Source organism: Entelurus aequoreus, linkage group LG04 (genome assembly GCF_033978785.1).
Source record: "Entelurus aequoreus isolate RoL-2023_Sb linkage group LG04, RoL_Eaeq_v1.1, whole genome shotgun sequence".
Taxonomy (NCBI): domain Eukaryota; kingdom Metazoa; phylum Chordata; class Actinopteri; order Syngnathiformes; family Syngnathidae; genus Entelurus; species Entelurus aequoreus.
This window is the reverse complement of record NC_084734.1, coordinates 7,745,420-7,765,419: the sequence shown is the minus strand read 5'-3', so window position 1 is coordinate 7,765,419 and position 20,000 is coordinate 7,745,420. Positions and strand designations below refer to the sequence as shown.

General features: G+C 39.3%; 1 protein-coding gene across 3 annotated transcripts in view; it reads left to right on the top strand.

The window, feature by feature from the left end:
• Positions 1 to 20,000, top strand: part of fgf13a (fibroblast growth factor 13a) — a 465,629-nt gene that overhangs the window by 14,041 nt on the left and 431,588 nt on the right. The gene's annotated exons all lie outside the window — the stretch shown is intronic.

Below are 20,000 nucleotides of genomic sequence, written 5' to 3'. Positions count from 1 at the left end.
GGAAAAAAACATCAAGTCAAAGATCCTTTATATGACAGGAGAGCGCTGCTGTTTTTAACGGAAAAAAAACATCAAGTCAAAGATCCTTTATATGACAGGAGAGCACTGTTGTTTTTAAGAGAAACAAACATCAAGTCAAAGATCCTTTATATGAAAGGAGAGCTCTACTGTTTTTAAGGGAAAAAAGATCAAGTCAAAGATCCTTTATATGACAGGAGAGCGCTGCTGTTTTTAAGGGAAAAAAAACATCAAGTCAAAGATCCTTTATATGAAAGGAGCGCTCTACTGTTTTTAAGGGAAAAAAGATCAAGTAAAAGATCCTTTATATGACAGGAGAGCGCTGCTGTTTTTAAGGGAAAAAAACATCAAGTCAAAGATCCTTTATATGACAGGAGAGCGCTGCTGTTTTTAAGGGAAAAAAACATCAAGTCAAAGATCCTTTATATGAAAGGAGAGCTCTACTGTTTTTAAGGGAAAAAACATCAAGTCAAAGATCCTTTATATGACAGGAGAGCGCTGTTGTTTTTAAGGGAAAAAAACATAAAGTCAAAGATCCTTTATATGACAGGAGAGCGCTGCTGTTTTTAAGGGAAAAAAACATAAAGTCAAAGATCCTTTATATGACAGGAGAGCGCTGTTGTTTTTAAGGGAAAAAAACATCAAGTCAAAGATCTTTTATATGACAGGAGAGCGCTGTTGTTTTTAAGGGGAAAAAACATCAAGTCAAAGATCCTTTATATGACAGGAGAGCGCTGCTGTTTTTAAGGGAAAAAAACATCAAGTCAAAGATCCTTTATATGACAGGAGAGCGCTGTTGTTTTTAAGGGAAAAAAACATCAAGTCAAAGATCCTTTATATGACAGGAGAGCGCTGTTGTTTTTTAGTGAAAAAAACATCAAGTCAAAGATCCTTTATATGACAGGAGAGCGCTGCTGTTTTTAAGGGAAAAAACATCAAGTCAAAGATCCTTTATATGACAGGAGAGCGCTGTTGTTTTTAAGGGAAAAAAACATCAAGTCAAAGATCCTTTATATCACAGGAGAGCGCTGTTGTTTTTAAGGGGAAAAAAACATCAAGTCAAAGATCCTTTATATGACAGGAGCGCTCTACTGTTTTTAAGGGAAAAAACATCAAGTCAAAGATCCTTTATATGAAAGGAGAGCTCTACTGTTTTTAAGGGAAAAAAACATCAAGTCAAAGATCCTTTATATGACAGGAGAGCGCTGTTGTTTTTAAGGGAAAAAAACATCAAGTCAAAGATCCTTTATATGACAGGAGAGCGCTGCTGTTTTTAAGGGAAAAAAACATCAAGTCAAAGATCCTTTATATGACAGGAGAGCGCTGTTGTTTTTAAGGGAAAAAAACATCAAGTCAAAGATCCTTTATATGACAGGAGAGCGCTGCTGTTTTTAAGGGAAAAAAACATCAAGTCAAAGATCCTTTATATGACAGGAGAGCGCTGTTGTTTTTAAGGGAAAAAAACATCAAGTCAAAGATCCTTTATATGACAGGAGAGCGCTGCTGTTTTTAAGGGAAAAAAACATCAAGTCAAAGATCCTTTATATGACAGGAGAGCGCTGCTGTTTTTAAGGGAAAAAAACATCAAGTCAAAGATCCTTTATATGACAGGAGAGCGCTGTTGTTTTTAAGGGAAAAAAACATCAAGTCAAAGATCCTTTATATGACAGGAGAGCGCTGTTGTTTTTTAGGGGAAAAAACATCAAGTCAAAGATCCTTTATATGACAGGAGAGCGCTGCTGTTTTTAAGGGAAAAAAACATCAAGTCAAAGATCCTTTATATGACAGGAGAGCGCTGCTGTTTTTAAGGGAAAAAAAACATCAAGTCAAAGATCCTTTATATGAAAGGAGCGCTCTACTGTTTTTAAGGGAAACAAGATCAAGTAAAAGATCCTTTATATGACAGGAGAGCTCTACTGTTTTTAAGAATATACTGCCAACAACGCAAGTCAAAGATCATCTATAAGCCAGCCTGTTTTTAAAAACATTTTGCCAAATAGACAAATTAGAGATCCTCATAAGACAGAATCTATTTCTAAAAAAACACAAGTAAAAGATCCTTTATATGACAGGACCACTCTGCTGTTTTAAAGAACCATCACAAAAACACTCATCAAAGATCCTCCATAAGACAGGATCACTCTGATGTTTATGGGAACATACGGCCAGAAAAAAAACCCTCCTCTAATCAAAGATCCTTTATATGACAGGAGAGCGCTGCTGTTTTTAAGGGGAAAAAAAGATCAAGTAAAAGATCCTTTATATGACAGGAGAGCTCTACTGTTTTTAAGAATATACTGCCAACAACGCAAGTCAAAGATCATCTATAAGACAGCCTGTTTTTAAAAACATTTTGCCAAAGAGACAAATCAGAGATCCTCATAAGACATAATCTATTTCTAAAAAAATGTGAGTTAAAGATCCTCTATAAGTCAGGACCACTCTGCTGTTTTAAGAAAAAAAAAAAAAACGCAAGTAAAAGATCCTTTATATGACAGGACCACTCTGCTGTTTTAAAGAACCACCACAATTAAAGATCCTCCATAGGACAGTTTTTTTGGGAACATATGGCCAGAAAAAAACTCTAGTCAAAGATCCTTTATATGACAGGAGAGCTCTACTGTTTTTAAGAATATACTGCCAACAACGCAAGTCAAAGATCATCTATAAGACAGCCTGTTTTTAAAAACATTTTGCCAAAGAGACAAATCAGAGATCCTCATAAGACAGAATCTATTTCTAAAAAAATGCGAGTTAAAGATCCTCTATAAGCCAGGACCACTGTGCTGTTTTAAGAAAAAAAGGCAAATAAAAGATCCTTTATACGACAGGACCACTCTGCTGTTTAAAAGAACCACCCCAAAAACACTCATCAAAGATCCTCCTTAAGACAGGATCACTCTGATGTTTATGGGAACATATGGCCAGAAAAAATCTCTCCTCTGAGGTCAGCCATACATTTGAAGTGGCCCTCAATGTATTAATATTTATTCACTGTTACAAGCATTACATTTGAAGTGGCCCTCAATGTATTAATATTTATTCACTGTTACAAGCATTACATTTGAAGTCGCCCTCAATGTATTAATATTTATTCACTGTTACAAGCATTACATTTGAAGTGGCCCTCAATGTATTAATATTTATTCACTGTTACAAGCATTACATTTGAAGTGGCCCTCAATGTATTAATATTTATTCACTGTTGCAAGCATTACATTTGAAGTGGCCCTCAATGTATTAATATTTATTCACTGTTACAAGCATTACATTTGAAGTGGCCCTCATCGTATTAATATTTATTCATTGTTACAAGCATTACATTTGAAGTGGCCCTCAATGTATTAATATTTCTTCACTGTTACAAGCATCAAATTTGAAGTGGCCCTCAATGTATTAATATTTATTCACTGTTACAAGCATTACATTTGAAGTGGCCCTCAATGTATTAATATTTATTCACTGTTACAAGCATTACATTTGAAGTGGCCCTCAATGTATTAATATTTATTCACTGTTACAAGCATTACATTTGAAATGGCCCTCAATGTATTAATATTTATTCACTGTTACAAACGGCCCTGTGAGGGCAGCCATACATTTGATGTGGCCCTCAATTTAAAGTTAAAGTTCCAATGATTGTCACACTACTAATATTTATTTACTGTTATAAGCATTACATTTGAAGTGGCCCTCAATGTATTAATATTTATTCGCTGTTACAAGCATTACATTAGGAGTGGCCCTCAATGTATTAATATTTATTCACTGTTACAAGCATTACATTAGAAGTGGCCCTCAATGTATTAATATTTATTCACTGTTACAAGCATTACATTTGAAGTGGCCCTCAATGTATTAATATTTATTCACTGTTACAAGCATTACATTTGAAGTGGCCCTCAATGTATTAATATTTATTCACTGTTACAAGCATTACATTTGAAGTGGCCCTCAATGTATTAATATTTATTCACTGTTACAAGCATTACATTTGAAGTGGCCCTCAATGTATTAATATTTATTCACTGTTACAAGCATTACATTTGAAGTGGCCCTCAATGTATTAATATTTATTCACTGTTACAAGCATTACATTTGAAGTGGCCCTGAATGTATTAATATGTATTCACTGTTACAAGCATTAAATTTGAAGTGGCCCTCAATGTATTAATATTTATTCACTGTTACAAGCATTACATTTGAAGTGGCCCTCAATGTATTAATATTTATTCACTGTTACAAGCATTAAATTTGAAGTGGCCCTCAATGTATTAATATTTATTCACTGTTACAAGCATTACATTGAAGTGGCCCTCAATGTATTAATATGTATTCACTGTTACAAGCATTACATTTGAAGTGGCCCTCAATGTATTAATATATATTCACTGTTACAAGCATTACATTTGAAGTGGCCCTCATCGTATTAATATGTATTCATTGTTACAAGCATTACATTTGAAGTGGCCCTCAATGTATTAATATTTTTTACTGTTACAAGCATTACATTTGAAGTGGCCCTCAATGTATTAATATTTATTCACTGTTACAAGCATTGAATTTGAAGTGGCCCTCAATGTATTAATATTTATTCACTGTTACAATCATTACATTTGAAGTGGCCCTCAATGTATTAATATATATTCACTGTTACAAGCATTACATTTGAAGTGGCCCTCATCGTATTAATATTTATTCACTGTTACAAACGGCCCTGTGAGGGCAGCCATACATTTGATGTGGCCCTCAATGTAAAGTTAAAGTTAAAGTTCCAATGATTGTCACACTATTAATAGTTATTCACTCTTACAAGCATTACATTTGAAGTGGCCCTCAATGTATTAATATTTATTCACTGTTACAAACGGCCCTGTGAGGGCAGCCATACATTTGATGTGGCCCTCAATGTATTAATATTATATTATAATACAAGAAGGTAGTTTTTTTCTTTCTTGGTGTCAATGACAACAACCTGAATTATTCATTAAAATCAGAGTTCATCTTTGAGTTTCTGGCTGAGCTGATGATGGTTTCAAGTCCAAGGAGGGCCCACCCGTGGTCCTACACGGTCCTCCCTTTGTGTCCATGAAGACGCCTTCACTGCCTTCTGTAATTACAAGAACTTTATGTCTCATCTGGATCTCTGGCAGGTCTCCAGAGACAAACTTGTCCTCGTGCAAGACTCACTTTAATTGCTCCCCGTGAGCTGTTTGGGAGGAATGTGTGTACGGCACAGGGGGGGGAGGCGGGGCTTCTTTAAGGCAGGCATCGCCTTTGCCACGCGACGCCTTCAAATGTTAAACGTGTGCGTTTGTTGCTTTGTGAGAAGAGAAAAATGTGTGCTCCAAAAAACAAACAAAAAAAAAAAAATTGATTCCAAGATTAACCTGCAGAGCATCTTTCTTTCTCCAACTCCCCCTCAAATCAATGATCTCTGTGAATGGCTGACTCACTCAAGTTGTGCGTTTGCACCATCTTCACCTCCACTTACACTCCTCAACAAGGCAGTCTCTCTGTGTGTGTGTGTGTGTGTGTGTGTGTGTGTGTGTGTGTGTGGATGCTTTTTTAAAAAGTCACACACTTCTACAATTACAACAATTTGGTTATTTCTATGCTCGCAATCTGGGGATTTTTTGGTGAATTATTACACATTTTGCATTAGATTGTCACTGTAAGTTGGTCTGTGTTGTGACAGAAATAAAGGATCGGCATTTAAGCCACGCCCACCAAATTTTAAAAAAGATAAATATTTTTTTTACATATATTAGTCGTAAATGTATCTACCTCAATTGTTTCCAAACGTTGTCTGTAACACGGCAGTAAAACGGCCGATCAAGCAAAAGGGAAGTCAACGTAGCATCGTACACTACCGTTCAAAAGTTTGGGGTCACCCAAACAATTTTGTGGAATAGCCTTCATTTCTAAGAACAAGAATAGACTGTCGAGTTTCAGATGAAAGTTCTCTTTTTCTGGACATTTTGAGCGTTTTAATTGACCCCACAAATGTGATGCTCCAGAAACTCAATCTGCTCAAAGGAAGGTCAGTTTTGTAGCTTCTGTAACGAGCTAAACTGTTTGCAGATGTGTAAACATGATTGCACAAGGGTTTTCTAATCATCAATTAGCCTTCTGAGCCAATGAGCAAACACAATGTACCATTAGAACACTGGAGTGATAGTTGCTGGAAATGGGCCTCTATACACTGTGGATAATGCATATGTTTAAGAGCTATTTCTTTATTCATAATCATGTTTGAATCAGCTCATAATTTTCCATGTATTCTCTGTATACTAGTTTCTCTTTGTCTTCAGATTGCCTGTTTAGACAGGGTGTAAACCATCAGGAATGTGAACACAACCCCCAAGTCTCTCTTCTTATCAGTGTTGAGAGTGTTGTGAAAAGAGTTGCTTTTTCCTTTGGAATGCAACTTGGGCTACGCATTTGGATGTGTTGTTCGAGGCTGGTCTCTATTCTCAAATATTTGACAATAAATTACAAAATACCTATTCTATGCTTGGTGGTACCTTTTGAGTTCAGTTTATATGTCATTAAGGAACTTGGGACTGACCAGCGTTTTACATCCCACTTGGAGGAACATCTGGTCAAACGCAACAACACCTATGTAGATATTGCACCAAAAACCAGACATTTGCAGCTAGAATAGTCATTTACCACTTTAGCAATGTATAGAGTGTATTTCTTTAAAGTTAAGACTAGTTTAAAGTTATCTTCATTGAAAAGTACAGTGCTTTTCCTCCAAAAATAAGGACATTTCAATGTGACCCCAAACTTTTGAACGGTAGTGTAGCTGCACAAGCTAGCGCTCCAATCAGCTAAACCGACTCAATAACTCTGTCAGGTTCAAACACTGATGACATTTATTAAACAGACAAGAAGCAAGGAATTAAACAGACAGAATTCAATTTAGCTCAATTGAGGAGAAACGTCTGGGCTGTACTCTTGTACAGTATTCCACCACACTCTGATGAAAGATTTTATGCCTCCTCTTTTATTTGGACTTTCCCTGATTACATGGCAACAGCTGTTTCTAAAGGGACAGGGGTCGTAAACAGCCGCTGCCTTGGGTCACAAAACAGTTCAAAGAAAAGGAGCCTGGAGGAGGGTCAGGTCCTGCTTCCTCTCCGCTTTGTAGATCTCGGGTCAAGACAAAATCTTCCTGTGGATTACAATACATCAAAGAAACCGACACCTTCATGTCACTTCCCATCCTACACAGTGGAGTTTTACGAGCCTTTTGATCGGTAGGATCAAAGACAGCTTTTGTCTGCTCGCCGGGAACTCATGGAAACACAACGTTTTGTGATACAATTATTCTGACAAACTCCACGCTGACATTTTGGTGAATTTTACGAAACCGACACAATACAAAAAGAACGCCGTTGAAAGTTAATAACACTGACACAGACGCTTGTAAGCGTGTTAGCACGTTGGCTAATTCTAAAAGCCGCGAGCTCGATTACATCACGCGAGCACGTACGAGTATGCATGAAACAACACCCAACAGACATCACACATGGGACGGTTTAGTAAGCACGAGTTGTTTTAGTTGTATTGTAAAACTGGCAAATGTCGATTGGAGTGATAAATGAAGAACCGTTTCGAGCAGAAACGCTGTAGCTTCCTGTTCAAGGCACGATACAGGAAGTACATTTTCGACCCGCAGCGCCTGCAGTGAGCGAATTCGTCCAAAAGATGGCGCCATAGCATAAACAATAACACACCTGTGACACTCTCTCGCTGCTGGGGTTCCATGGACCACCAAGGACTGACATGACTTCGAGCAGTTTTGACTTTGTTTATTTTTCAATAATACTCGGTCTCTTCGGGTCGCTTTCCAGCTCCTCTTCCTGCTCGTTCTTTGGTCCGCTTTTCAGCCCGCCGCGTCGTCTTTGTCTGCCTCTCGCTCTCTTCCGCGCTGCATCCACCGCTGGCTCTCCAACTCCCTCTGCCCCGACGTTCTCGGCCGCCGCCCTTTTACACACCGGGAGGAGATTATATAATTGTGCCCAGGTGGGCGATCCACGCACCTGATATTTGTTTCGGCGTCGGCCACGCCTCCTCGCCGCCATCTCAGGGTCGTGCCCTGCCTCGCTGTTGGTCTGCCGGCCACGCCTCCCCACAACACCTTTTCAGTGTCTTTGTCGGGGTTATGTGAAAACTGTTTGTTGGATGCTAAACACCATGGCCGTTAGCGAAGAAATGCATTAATTAGCCACACCGCTTTATAAGCCACAGAGGTCAAAGCGTGGGGGAAAAAAAGTAGCGGCTTATAGTGTAGTCCGGAAAATACGGTAATGACCACAAGTCGTCATGCACCTGTCCCGCAAATATGTCACCTACATAATAGAAATCCACCGAAAATTATTCACATCCGAATTGCGATTCTTATTTAACTCATAATTTTAAAAAATTTACAAAAAAATATATATTACAAGGATCAGTTTAAAAAAATATGTTTTTAGGCCTCAAGACGGAGCTTTTCTAACCTGTGACCTCTTTGGAAAAAGTCTCATTATTTGAGCGAACCATATATTGATGGTGAGAATCAAATATCGTGTTGAATCGGGTTTCCATTCTGAATCGAATCGTTAACTCAGGAATGGGATGGAATCATTAACATTTAAATGATTTACACACCTACTAAAAAACCCTTTATACATAAATAAATAAATAGATACATAAATAATTCACAATGTTCAAGTCCAGCCTGAAAACACTTCTTTTTAATGTTCACACACTGAGAAACTTATTATTATTTTTTTGCAAATAATCATGAACTTAGAATTTAATGGCAGCAACACATTGCAAAAAAGGCATTTTTACCACTGTGTTACATGGCCTTTCCTTTTAACAACACTCAGTAAAGGTTTGGGAACTGAGGAGACATTTCTTAAGTGGAATTCTTTCCCATTCTTGCTTGATGTACAGCTCAAGTTGTTCAACAGTCTCCCTTCTCATATTTTAGCCTTCACACATTTTCAATGTCTGGACTACAGGCAGGCTAGTTTTTGCTGAAATAAGCAGGGGCGTCCAAGATAACGTTGCTTGGATGGCAAAATATGTTGCTCCAAAAGCTGTATGTACCTTTCAGCATTAATGGTGCCTTCACAGATGTGTAAGTTACCCATGTCTTGGCCACTAATACACCCCCATACCATCACACATGCTGCTTTTTACACTTTCACCCTAGAACAATCCGGATAGTTATTTTCCTCTTTAGTTCCGACGTCCGCAGTTTCCAAAAGCAATTTGAAATGTGGACTCGTCAGACCACAGAACACTTTTCCACTTTGCATCAGTCCATCTTAGATGAGCTCGGGGCCCAGCGAAGCCGGCGGCGTTTCCGGGTGTTGTTGATAAATGGCCGTGGCTTTGCATAGTAGAGTTTGAACTTGCACTTACAGATGTAGCGACCGACTGTAGTTGCTGACAGTGGGTTTCTGAAGTGTTCCTGAGCCCATGTGGTGATATCCTTTACACACTGATGTGGCTTTTATGATGCAGTACCGCCTGAGGGATCCAAGGTGCGTAATATCATGGCTTACGTGCAGTGATTTCTCCAGATTCTCTGAACCTTTTGATGATATTACGGAGCGTAGATGGTGAAGTACCTAAATTCCTTGCAATAGCTGGTTGAGAAATGTTGTCCTCAAACAATTTGCTCAGGCATTTGTTGACAAAGTGGTGACCCTCGCCCCCGTCCTTGTTTGTGAACGACTGAGCATTTCACGGAAGCTGCTTTTATACCCAATCATGGCACCCACCCGTTCCCAATCAGCCTGTTCACCTGTGGGATGTTCCAAATAAGTCTTTGATGAGCATTCCTCAACTTTTCTCACTCTTTTTTGCCACTTGTGCCAGCTTTTTTGAAACATGTTGCAGGGCATCAAATTCCAAATGAGCTAATATTTGCAAAAAATAACCAAATTTACCAGCGTGAACATGAAATATCTTGTCTTTGCGGTCTAGTCAATTGAATATAAGTTGAAAAGGATGCTTTGGTGTGTACGAAGTTACCGTTCTGTCCGTTTTAGTGAGACTATTCGAATTTGCCGGTGGTGTGGGTCGGTCGGTCGGTCGACGACACGCTCCGGGAGCGCGTGTGAGTCCGAGTCCAACACATGTGACATCAACACCAGTGACTCACGTCGCCGCCGCCTGTCCTTGTGAAGCCGCGGTGTGGCGACCGGAGCGATGTGTTGAAGCGTGACGCACGCACTCCCCCGCCTCCGCCACGCTCCCCTTCGCCTGGAGAACTCTCGGACGCCATCGTGAACGTGACTGGATTCATGTCAGCGACAGTAGCAAGGGGGGGATTCATATGACCCCATTTGCCGCAGTTCACCTGACACATGAAACGTGACAAATTGATGGCAGTTGAGTGTTGAATGTCGTTAAATGTGTTTTGTGGCAATTCCAAACTTTGCTCGCAGCATCAGTGGCTATCATTTTCACTAGACTGCATTGCAAAATGAATACCCCCCCCCCTCTCCTTCCTCTTACGCGAGATCCACCCAGGAATCGGGCAATATCTATCGCTCCCCTATTGAAGGTCGATTTAAAAAAAATCAAAATATCATTGTAGACGTCGTTTAGCTGTCTATTCATTCACGGACTGTCGTAAATTGTAGTGAAGTCCTGTTAGTCTGGTATGGCGGTTTGCTAGCTAGCTACAGCCGTGTTTTAGATGAAAAAACAACATTAAACAGGTAAATTGTGAGAGTCGATTATCTGTCTAATCTTTCATGAAATACAGTTAGTTGTAGTAAAGTCCAACTAGTCTGACATTACTAGCTACTGGCTTTATTTGGGCATTTTCTGATTAGATAGCTGCATCTGTTTCTAAGGGAAGGGGGGTCATAAACAGCTGCTGCACTTGAACATAAACAGTTCAAAGATAAGGTGCTTGGAGCGGTGTCGGGTTTGCCCCCTCTCTGCTTTGTAGATCTCGGGTCATGGCGAGGTCTTCCTGCGGCTGTCCAATACGTCAAAGAAACCGACACCTCCACGTCGCATCCCGTCGCACACAAGTGGCATGACAAGATCAAAGACAGCTTTTCATGGGAAAACAAGTGGTGGGATAACTTCTATACAACTATTCTGACAAGAAATGGAAGAAGTAAAAACGACAACATTAAAGATGTAAGTTGTGCAAGTAGATTAGCGGTCTAATCCTACGTGAGAAGTAGTCAACATGGTAGTTTACGCTCTACAGCTGCGATGAGTGCTTTTAAGATAAGAAGACTGAAAAGACGTATGTGGCATAGGAGAGGATCAAACACGAGTGTCATGACTATGAACATCAACATGGCTTGGAATGACTTAGTTACTTACCAGTTTCTGTAATGACTTAGTTACTTACCAGTTTCTGTAATGACTTAGTTACTTACCAGCTTTCTGTAATGACTTAGTTACTTACCAGTTTCTGTAATGACTTAGTTACTTACCAGCTTTCTGTAATGACTTAGTTACTTACCAGTTTCTGTAATGACTTAGTTACTTACCAGCTTTCTGTAATGACTTAGTTACTTACCAGCTTTCTGTAATGACCTAGTTACTTACCAGTTTTCTGTAATGACTTAGTTACTTACCAGTTTCTGTAATGACATAGTTACTTACCAGTTTTCTGTAATGACTTAGTTACTTACCAGTTTCTGTAATGACTTAGTTACTTACCAGTTTTCTGTAATGACTTAGTTACTTACCAGTTTCTGTAATGACTTAGTTACTTACCAGTTTCTGTAATGACTTAGTTACTTACCAGCTTTCTGTAATGACTTAGTTACTTACCAGTTTCTTTAATGACTTAGTTACTTACCAGCTTTCTGTAATGACTTAGTTACCAGTTTTCTGTAATGACTTAGTTACTTACCAGTTTCTGTAATGACTTAGTTACTTACCAGTTTCTGTAATGACTTAGTTACCAGTTTTCTGTAAGGACTTAGTTACTTACCAGTTTCTGTAATGACTTAGTTACTTACCAGTTTCTGTAATGACTTAGTTACTTACCAGCTTTCTGTAATGACTTAGATACCGGTTTTCTGTAATGACTTAGTTACTTACCAGTTTCTGTAATTACTTAGTTACTTACCAGTTTCTGTAACGACTTAGTTACTTACCAGTTTCTGTAACAACTTAGTTACTTACCAGTTTCTGTAATGACTTAGTTACTTACCAACTTTCTGTAATGACTTAGTTACTTACCAGTTTCTGTAATGACTTAGTTACTTACCAGTTTCTGTAATGACTTAGTTACTTACCAGCTTTCTGTAATGACTTAGTTACCAGTTTTCTGTAATGGCTTAGTTACTTACCAGTTTCTGTAATGACTTAGTTACTTACCAGCTTTCTGTAATGACTTAGTTACTTACCAGCTTTCTGTAATGACTTAGTTACTTACTAGTTTCTGTAATGACTTAAGTTACTTACCAGCTTTCTGTAATGACTTAGTTACTTACCAGCTTTCTGTAATGACTTAGTTACTTACCAGTTTCTGTAATGACTTAAGTTACTTACCAGCTTTCTGTAATGACTTAGTTACTTACCAGTTTCTGTAATGACTTAGTTACTTACCAGCTTTCTGTAATGACTTAGTTACCAGTTTTCTGTAATGACTTAGTTACTTACCAGTTTCTGTAATGACTTAGTTACTTACCAGTTTCTGTAACGACTTAGTTACTTACCAGTTTCTGTAATGACTTAGTTACTTACCAGTTTCTGTAACGACTTAGTTACTTACCAGTTTCTGTAATGACTTAGTTACTTACCAGTTTCTGTAACGACTTAGTTACTTACCAGTTTCTGTAACAACTTAGTTACAGATGGACGTGAGCTGCTAACTCGCTAGCCATGTCTTAAAGCTCAGTGTTACAACTTCACCTTTATCTTGACTTTTTACACCAAAACGCGTCCGTTCTCCCTTTTCTGTCTACACACTGTGTCTGCTTGCAAGTACTCTGTGTGCGCGCGCTGCCGAACATGCTCCTCTACTCGTAAAAACCAGCAATGTCACCACGTGACGACGCACCGTCATGCCCGGGAACCGGTTCTTTTCAAACACAGTATAGTACCATTTTTGATTCATTAGTACCGTGATGCTATACTAGTAACGGTATACCGTACAACCCTACCACACACTCCTCGGTACTCCCTTCACCTAAAAAGAAAATGAGAACAATACTTGCTCGGTGGGAAAAGTGATTCAGCCCAAATAAGCTCTGTTTCTTCCTACTCCTTTTTCAGCCATGTTGAATTGTGCAGGTGTAAACATTGTGTGATCATATCATCGTATCGTATTAATTGGAGGCCCTTTGAGGAGTCCAATCGGTCAAAATGTCCATTTTCCAGACTCAAAGGTAATATTCCCGGTGGAGCGTTGACGTGTCGCAGCGTCAGTGTGGCACAGCGAGTCCTTCTCCTGTCACAAATGCTACTGACGCCCGGAGGAGAGCGACTCGCCTCGCATCACAGATGTGCCACTCTGCGTCGCAGCATCGCGTGCTGAATGCCCGCCTGCTCGCTCGCTCGCTCGCTGGTGTCAGCTCGGGGTTTTTTTTGGGGGCATGTCCTTCCTTACGAGGGTCAACACAAAAACAACACAATTACAACCACAAGATTCCCTACTGCAGTGTTTTTCAACCACCGCGAGATACAGCGTGCAGGTAAAGAGGGTATTTTAAATGCTTAAACCAAAAATAAACAAAAGGTGAGTGCCCCTAAGACAGGGGTCGGCAACCCAAAATGTTGAAAGAGCCATATTGGACCAAAAATACAAAAACAAATCTGTCTGGAGCCGCAAAAAATTAAAAGCCATATTACATGTGTCATGAGATATAAATTGAATTAAGATGACTTAAAGGAAACTAAATGAGCTCAAATATAGCTACAAATGAGGCATAATGATGCAATATGTACATATAGCTAGCCTAAATAGCATGTTAGCATGGATTAGCTTGCAGTCATGCAGTGACCAAATATGTCTGACTAGCACTCCACACAAGTCAATAATATCAACAAATCTCACCTTTGTGCCTTCACGCACAACGTTAAAAGTTTGGTGGACAAAATGAGACAGAAAAAAAAGTGGCATAAAACACGTCCTAGAAAGTCGGAGAAAGTTATACATGTAAGCAAACTACGGTGAGTTCAAGGACCGCCAAAATTAGTAGGACAAAAACGGCGCTCGCCAAATACTCGAATCAGTGAAGCATGTTTAATATAAACAGTGTGATTTATAACAATTAGGGAGGTTTGTGTCATGTTTGTCCTCCTACAGAAACCATATTAAAACAAAAACTTTTTTTTTTTCATAAATTTTTTCTATTTTTCATACATTTTTAAAAAAGCTCCTGAGAGCCACTAGGGCGGCGCTAAAGAGCCGCGGGTTGCCGACCCCTGCCCTAAGAAAAGGCATTGAAGCTTAGGGTGTCATGATTTGTTTTTTGGACATCAGGGATCTGTCCTTAAAGGCCTACTGAAAGCCACTACTAGCGACCACGCAGTCTGATAGTTTATTTATCAATGATGAAATCTTAACATTGCAACACATGCCAATACGGCCGGGTTAACTTATAAAGTGACATTTTAAATTTCCCGCTAAACTTCCGGTTGAAAACTCCTTTGGAGGATGACGTATGCGCGTGACGTAGCCAGTGGAACAGAGGTATGGCTTCCCCATTGAATACAATACAAAAAAGCTCTGTTTTCATTTCATAATTCCACAGTATTCTGGACATCTGTGTTGGTGAATCTTTTGCAATTTGTTTAATGAACAATGGAGACTGCAAAGAAGAAAGTTGTAGGTGGGATCGGTGTATTAGCGGCTGGCTGTAGCAACACAACAAGGAGGACTTACTTGGATAGCAGACGCGCTAGCCGATGCTAGCCGCCCACCGCACGGATGATCGGGTGAAGTCCTTCGTCGCGCCGCCGATCGCTGGAACGCAGGTGAGCACGGGTGTTGATGAGCAGATGAGGGCTGGCTGGCGTAGGTGGAGCGCTAATGTTTTCATCATAGCTCTGTGAGGTCCGGTTGCTAAGTTGCTAAGTTAGCCTTAGCGTCGTTAGCAACAGCATTGTTAAGCTTTGCCAGGCTGAGATCTATTAACCGTGTAGTTACATGTCCATGGTTTAATAGTATTGTTGATCTTCTGTCTATCCTTCCAGTCAGGGATTTATTTATTTAGTTTCTATATGCATTTGAGACAGATGCTATCACGTTAGCTCATGCTAAAGAGCTTCGTCGATGTATTGTCGTGGAGATAAAAGTCCCTGTGAATGTCCATTTCGCGTGCTCGACTCTCATTTTCAAGAGGATATAGTATCCGAGGTGGTTTAAAATACAAATCCGTGATCCACAATAGAAAAAGGAGAGAGTGTGGAATCCAATGAGCCAGCTTGTACCTAAGTTACGGCCAGAGCGAAAAAAAAAATGTATTTCACTGCATTCTAGTCCGTCACTCTAACGTTCCTCATCCACGAATCTTTCATCCTCGCTCAAATTAATGGGGTAATCGTCGCTTTCTCGGTCCGAATAGCTCTAGCTGCGTTGAAAACAATAGGAAAATATGAGGAAGTGAACAACTGACAACGTCACGCTACTTCCGGTAGGGGCAAGGCTTTTTTTTATCAGCGACCAAAAGTTGCGAACTTTATCGTCGTTGTTCTCTACTAAATCCTTTCAGCAAAAATATGGCAATATCGCGAAATGATCAAGTATGACACATAGAATGGATCTGCTATCCCCGTTTAAATAAAAATAAATCATTTCAGTAGGCCTTTAAGGGGGGGTTCTGTCATGACCTGTGGTCTACATTGTCATGTCTGTGTGATCATGTTTTGTTTTGGTTATGTTCACTTTGGTTTTTGGACACTTTGAGCACTCTTGTTTGTTTTGTCACCATAGCGACCATTAGTTTCACCTGTTTCACGTTTTGCACTCGCGCCCCTGTTGTCAATCATGTCTGTATTATTCAAAGCCATTGTTGCCAGGCTGTCTTTCTGGCGACATCACTCGGCTTCATGTCATGTTTACGCTTTCATGCTTAGTTCACGCTGCTTGTTTCATAGTCCATGTTGCCCTCTTCACGTCATCGCAAGTACGTTTTTGTTTATTAATGCCACAGTTAGTGTGTTTTGTTATATGTCCATAGTTCTGCCTTTGTGCTAGTTTTGTTTTTATAGCCAAGTTTTGTACTTCCGCCCTTGTGCGCGCCTTTTGTTTATTCCTTTTATTAGTGTTAAAATAAAGATGCCATTACCTTCACGCCATGTCCGGTCCAAGTTCACTTGCAGCTCGGGAAAACAACCACACCATAGTCCATGTTCTGACATAGATCATTTTTTGGACATCTGGGATTTGTCCTTAAGGGGGTTTCTGTCATGACCTGTGGTCTAGATCAGTGGTCCCCAACCACCAAGCCGCGGCCCGGTACCGCTCCGTGGATCGATTGGTACCGGGCCGCACAAGAAATAAAAATAAAAAATAAATTAAATTTTTTTTTTTTTTTTTAAATTTTTTTATTTAAATCAACGTAAAAAACACAAGATACACTTACAATTAGTGCACCAACCCATAAAAACCTCCCTCCCCCCATTTACACTCATTCACACTCATTCACACAAAAGGGTTGTTTCTTTCTGTTATTAATATTTGTGGTTCCTACATTATATATCAATATATATCAATACAGTCTGCAAGGGATACAGTCCGTAAGCACACATGATTGTATTTTTTTTTAAAATACCATTGAACTGGCTACAAAGTCAACAAAAACAGAATGCTGGACGACAGCAAAGACTTACTGCGGAGCACCTAAATAGCACCTAAAATTAAGTACATTTGTAGAAATACAATTTCAAATCTTGTAAAGTGGCACATTATATGCAGTGTAGTTAGCTAGTTGGCCCGCTGGATAGCCTATTTTATATACAGTAGTCTATATCAGTGTTTTTCAACCACTGCGCCGCGGCTAGTGTGCTGTGAGATACAGTGGGAGATTATCTAATTTCACCTATTTGGGTTAAAAATATTTTTTTTGTAAAGCAGTAATTATAGTCTGCAAATGATGTTTTGTTGTTGAGTGTCGGTGCTGTCTAGAGCCTGGCAGAGTAACCGTGTAATACTCTTCCATATCAGTAGGTGGCAGCAGGTAGCTAATTGCTTTGTAGATGTCGGGAACAGCGGGAGGCAATGTCCAGGTAAAAAGGTGTCGAATGCTTAAACCAAAAATAAACAAAAGGTGAGTGCCCCTAAGAAAAGGCATTGAAGCTTAGGGAAGGCTATGCAGAACCAAACTAAAACTGAACTGGCTACAAAGTCAACAAAAACAGAATGCTGGACGACAGCAAAGACTTACTGCGGAGCAAAGACGGTACCTAAAAAATAGCACCTAAAATTAAGTACATTTCTAGAAATACAATTTTAAATCTTGTAAAGTGGCACATTATATGCATCCTTGCAGAATCTTTAAACAGGATTTTCTATGTTGGGAAAAAACTAAATATCTTATTTGAATAGTGTAAACTTTTTAAAATTAGAATAGTCAAATAATAATCATCAATGCTAGAATTAAGATTATGATGTAAAGTCATTGATGAAAAATAAGTAAATAGCACTTAAAATTAAGTACATTTCTAGAAATACAATTTTAAATCTTGTAAAGTGGCACATCATACGCAGTGTAGTTAGCTATTTGGCCCACTGGTTAGCCTATTTTATATACAGTAGTCTATATCAGTGTTTTTCAACCACTGCCGCGGCACACTAGTGTGCCGTGAGATACGGTCTGGTGTGCCGTGGGAGATGATCTAATTTCACCTTGTGAGCGTCTTTGCTTGTGGAGGTTTCTCCTGAGTCCGAAAGATCTGTCTTTGATGGTGTACAGGGTTTGAGCAAGTTTTTATTGTCATACACACAAGTATGGATTGCTTTCCAGCGATATATTTTGGACTTTCCAGTCCGGCGTGTCTTTGCTCTTCCTCGTTCTGTCTCTGTGCGTGTGTCTTTCTCTGGCTCCAACTCCCAACAACGTGTCTCGGTCCGGCTGCTGCTAATAAGGGCGACAGGTGATTAGATAAGCAGCCCCAGCTGGGCAATCTACTCACCTGCCGCTGGCTTCGATGCCGGGCCATACACACCCCATTCCTGCAGGAGGCGCGCCGACCACGCCCTCCTCCACACACCTATTTGGGTTACAAATATTTTTTGCAAAGCAGTAATTATAATCTGCAAATGATGTGTTGTTGTTGAGTGTCGGTGCTGTCTAGAGCCTGGCAGAGTAACCGTGTAATACTCTTCCATATCAGTAGGTGGCAGCCGGTAGCTAATTGCTTTGTAGATGTCGGAAACAGCGGGAGGCAGGGTGCAGGTAAAAAGGTGTCTAATGCTTAAACCAAACATAAATAAAAGGTGAGTGCCCCTAAGAAAAGGCATTGAAGCTTAGGGAAGGCTATGCAGAACCAAACTAAAACTGAACTGGCTACAAAGTCAACAAAAACAGAATGCTGGACGACAGCAAAGACTTACTGTGGAGCAAAGACGGCGTCCATAAAGTACATCCGAACATGACATGACAATCAACAATGTCCCCACAAAGAAGAATTAAAACATACTTGCCAACCCTCCCGTTTTTAGCGGGAGACTCCCGGTATTCAGCGCCTCTCTCGATAACCTCCCGGCAGAAATGTTCTCCCGACAAACTCCCGGTATTCAGCCGGAGCTGGAGGCCACGCCCCCTCCAGCTCAATGCGGACCTGAGTGGGGACAGCCTGTTCTCACGTCCGCTTTCCCACAATATAAACAGCGTGCCTGCCCAATGACGTCATAACTGTAGAATGATGGAGGGCGAGTTCTTGGTTTCTTATGTGGGTTTATTGTTAGGCAGTTTCATTAACGCCCTCCCAGCGCGGTAACAACACACAACAACAGCAGTCACGTTTAGTCTACCGTAAAGCAGTTCGTCTGCCGTAAACAGCAATGTTGTGACACTCTTAAACAGGACAATACTGCCATCTACTGGATAGCCTCCAGAACACTGAAATTCAAGTATTTCTTTTATTTATATGTATAATAAAATAAATATATATAGCTAGAATTCACTGAAAGTCAAGTATTTCATACATATACATATATATATATATATATATATATATATATATATATATATATATATATATATATATATATATATATATATATATATATTACTTCACTCGGAATGAATTAGAAGTTGAGCTACAAACAATTGCATTAACAACTTTAGACTGAGGGAAGTAAGAAGTAATGGCTACACAGTACATAGTATTCAGTACACACTAGTACAAAAGTAGAAGTAATGGCTACACAGTACATAGTATTCAGTACACACTAGTACAAAAGTAGAAGTAATGGCTTTCATTGCGAGGACAAGGGGGATAGGACATATACATGTACATATCAAATAGGATATGAAGAAATGTGAAAGTAAAAGTGATAGCAAAGAAGCAGTTAGTGAAGTAAATATTAATAACACAGAAATGCTAATGAACATTATTACTACAAATGGATCAATACAAATACCGATAGAAATATCACTATTGATAATGAATAATCACAATAATTACCTTTATTAGAACGCTCTCCCTGACCACCTGAGGGCACCACAGACGGTGGATGCTTTTAAAAAAGGCTTAAAAGCCCTTCTTATTAAAAAAGCCTTTTTTTAAATATATAAGCATACTAGTTATAGCTATTTGGCTGTTCTAGTTTTTATTTTTATTTCTTTCTTTATTATCTTTTTATTTATTTATTTATTTGTTTATACACTATAGCACTTTGAGATTGTTTACTCAATATAAAGTGCTTTTTACAAATAAAATCTATTATTATTATTATCAACAACATAATTGCTCATACATATATGTAATGATAACTTCAATTACAAAAGAAAGCAGATAAATGGAGGGGAAGAAAGAGAAGC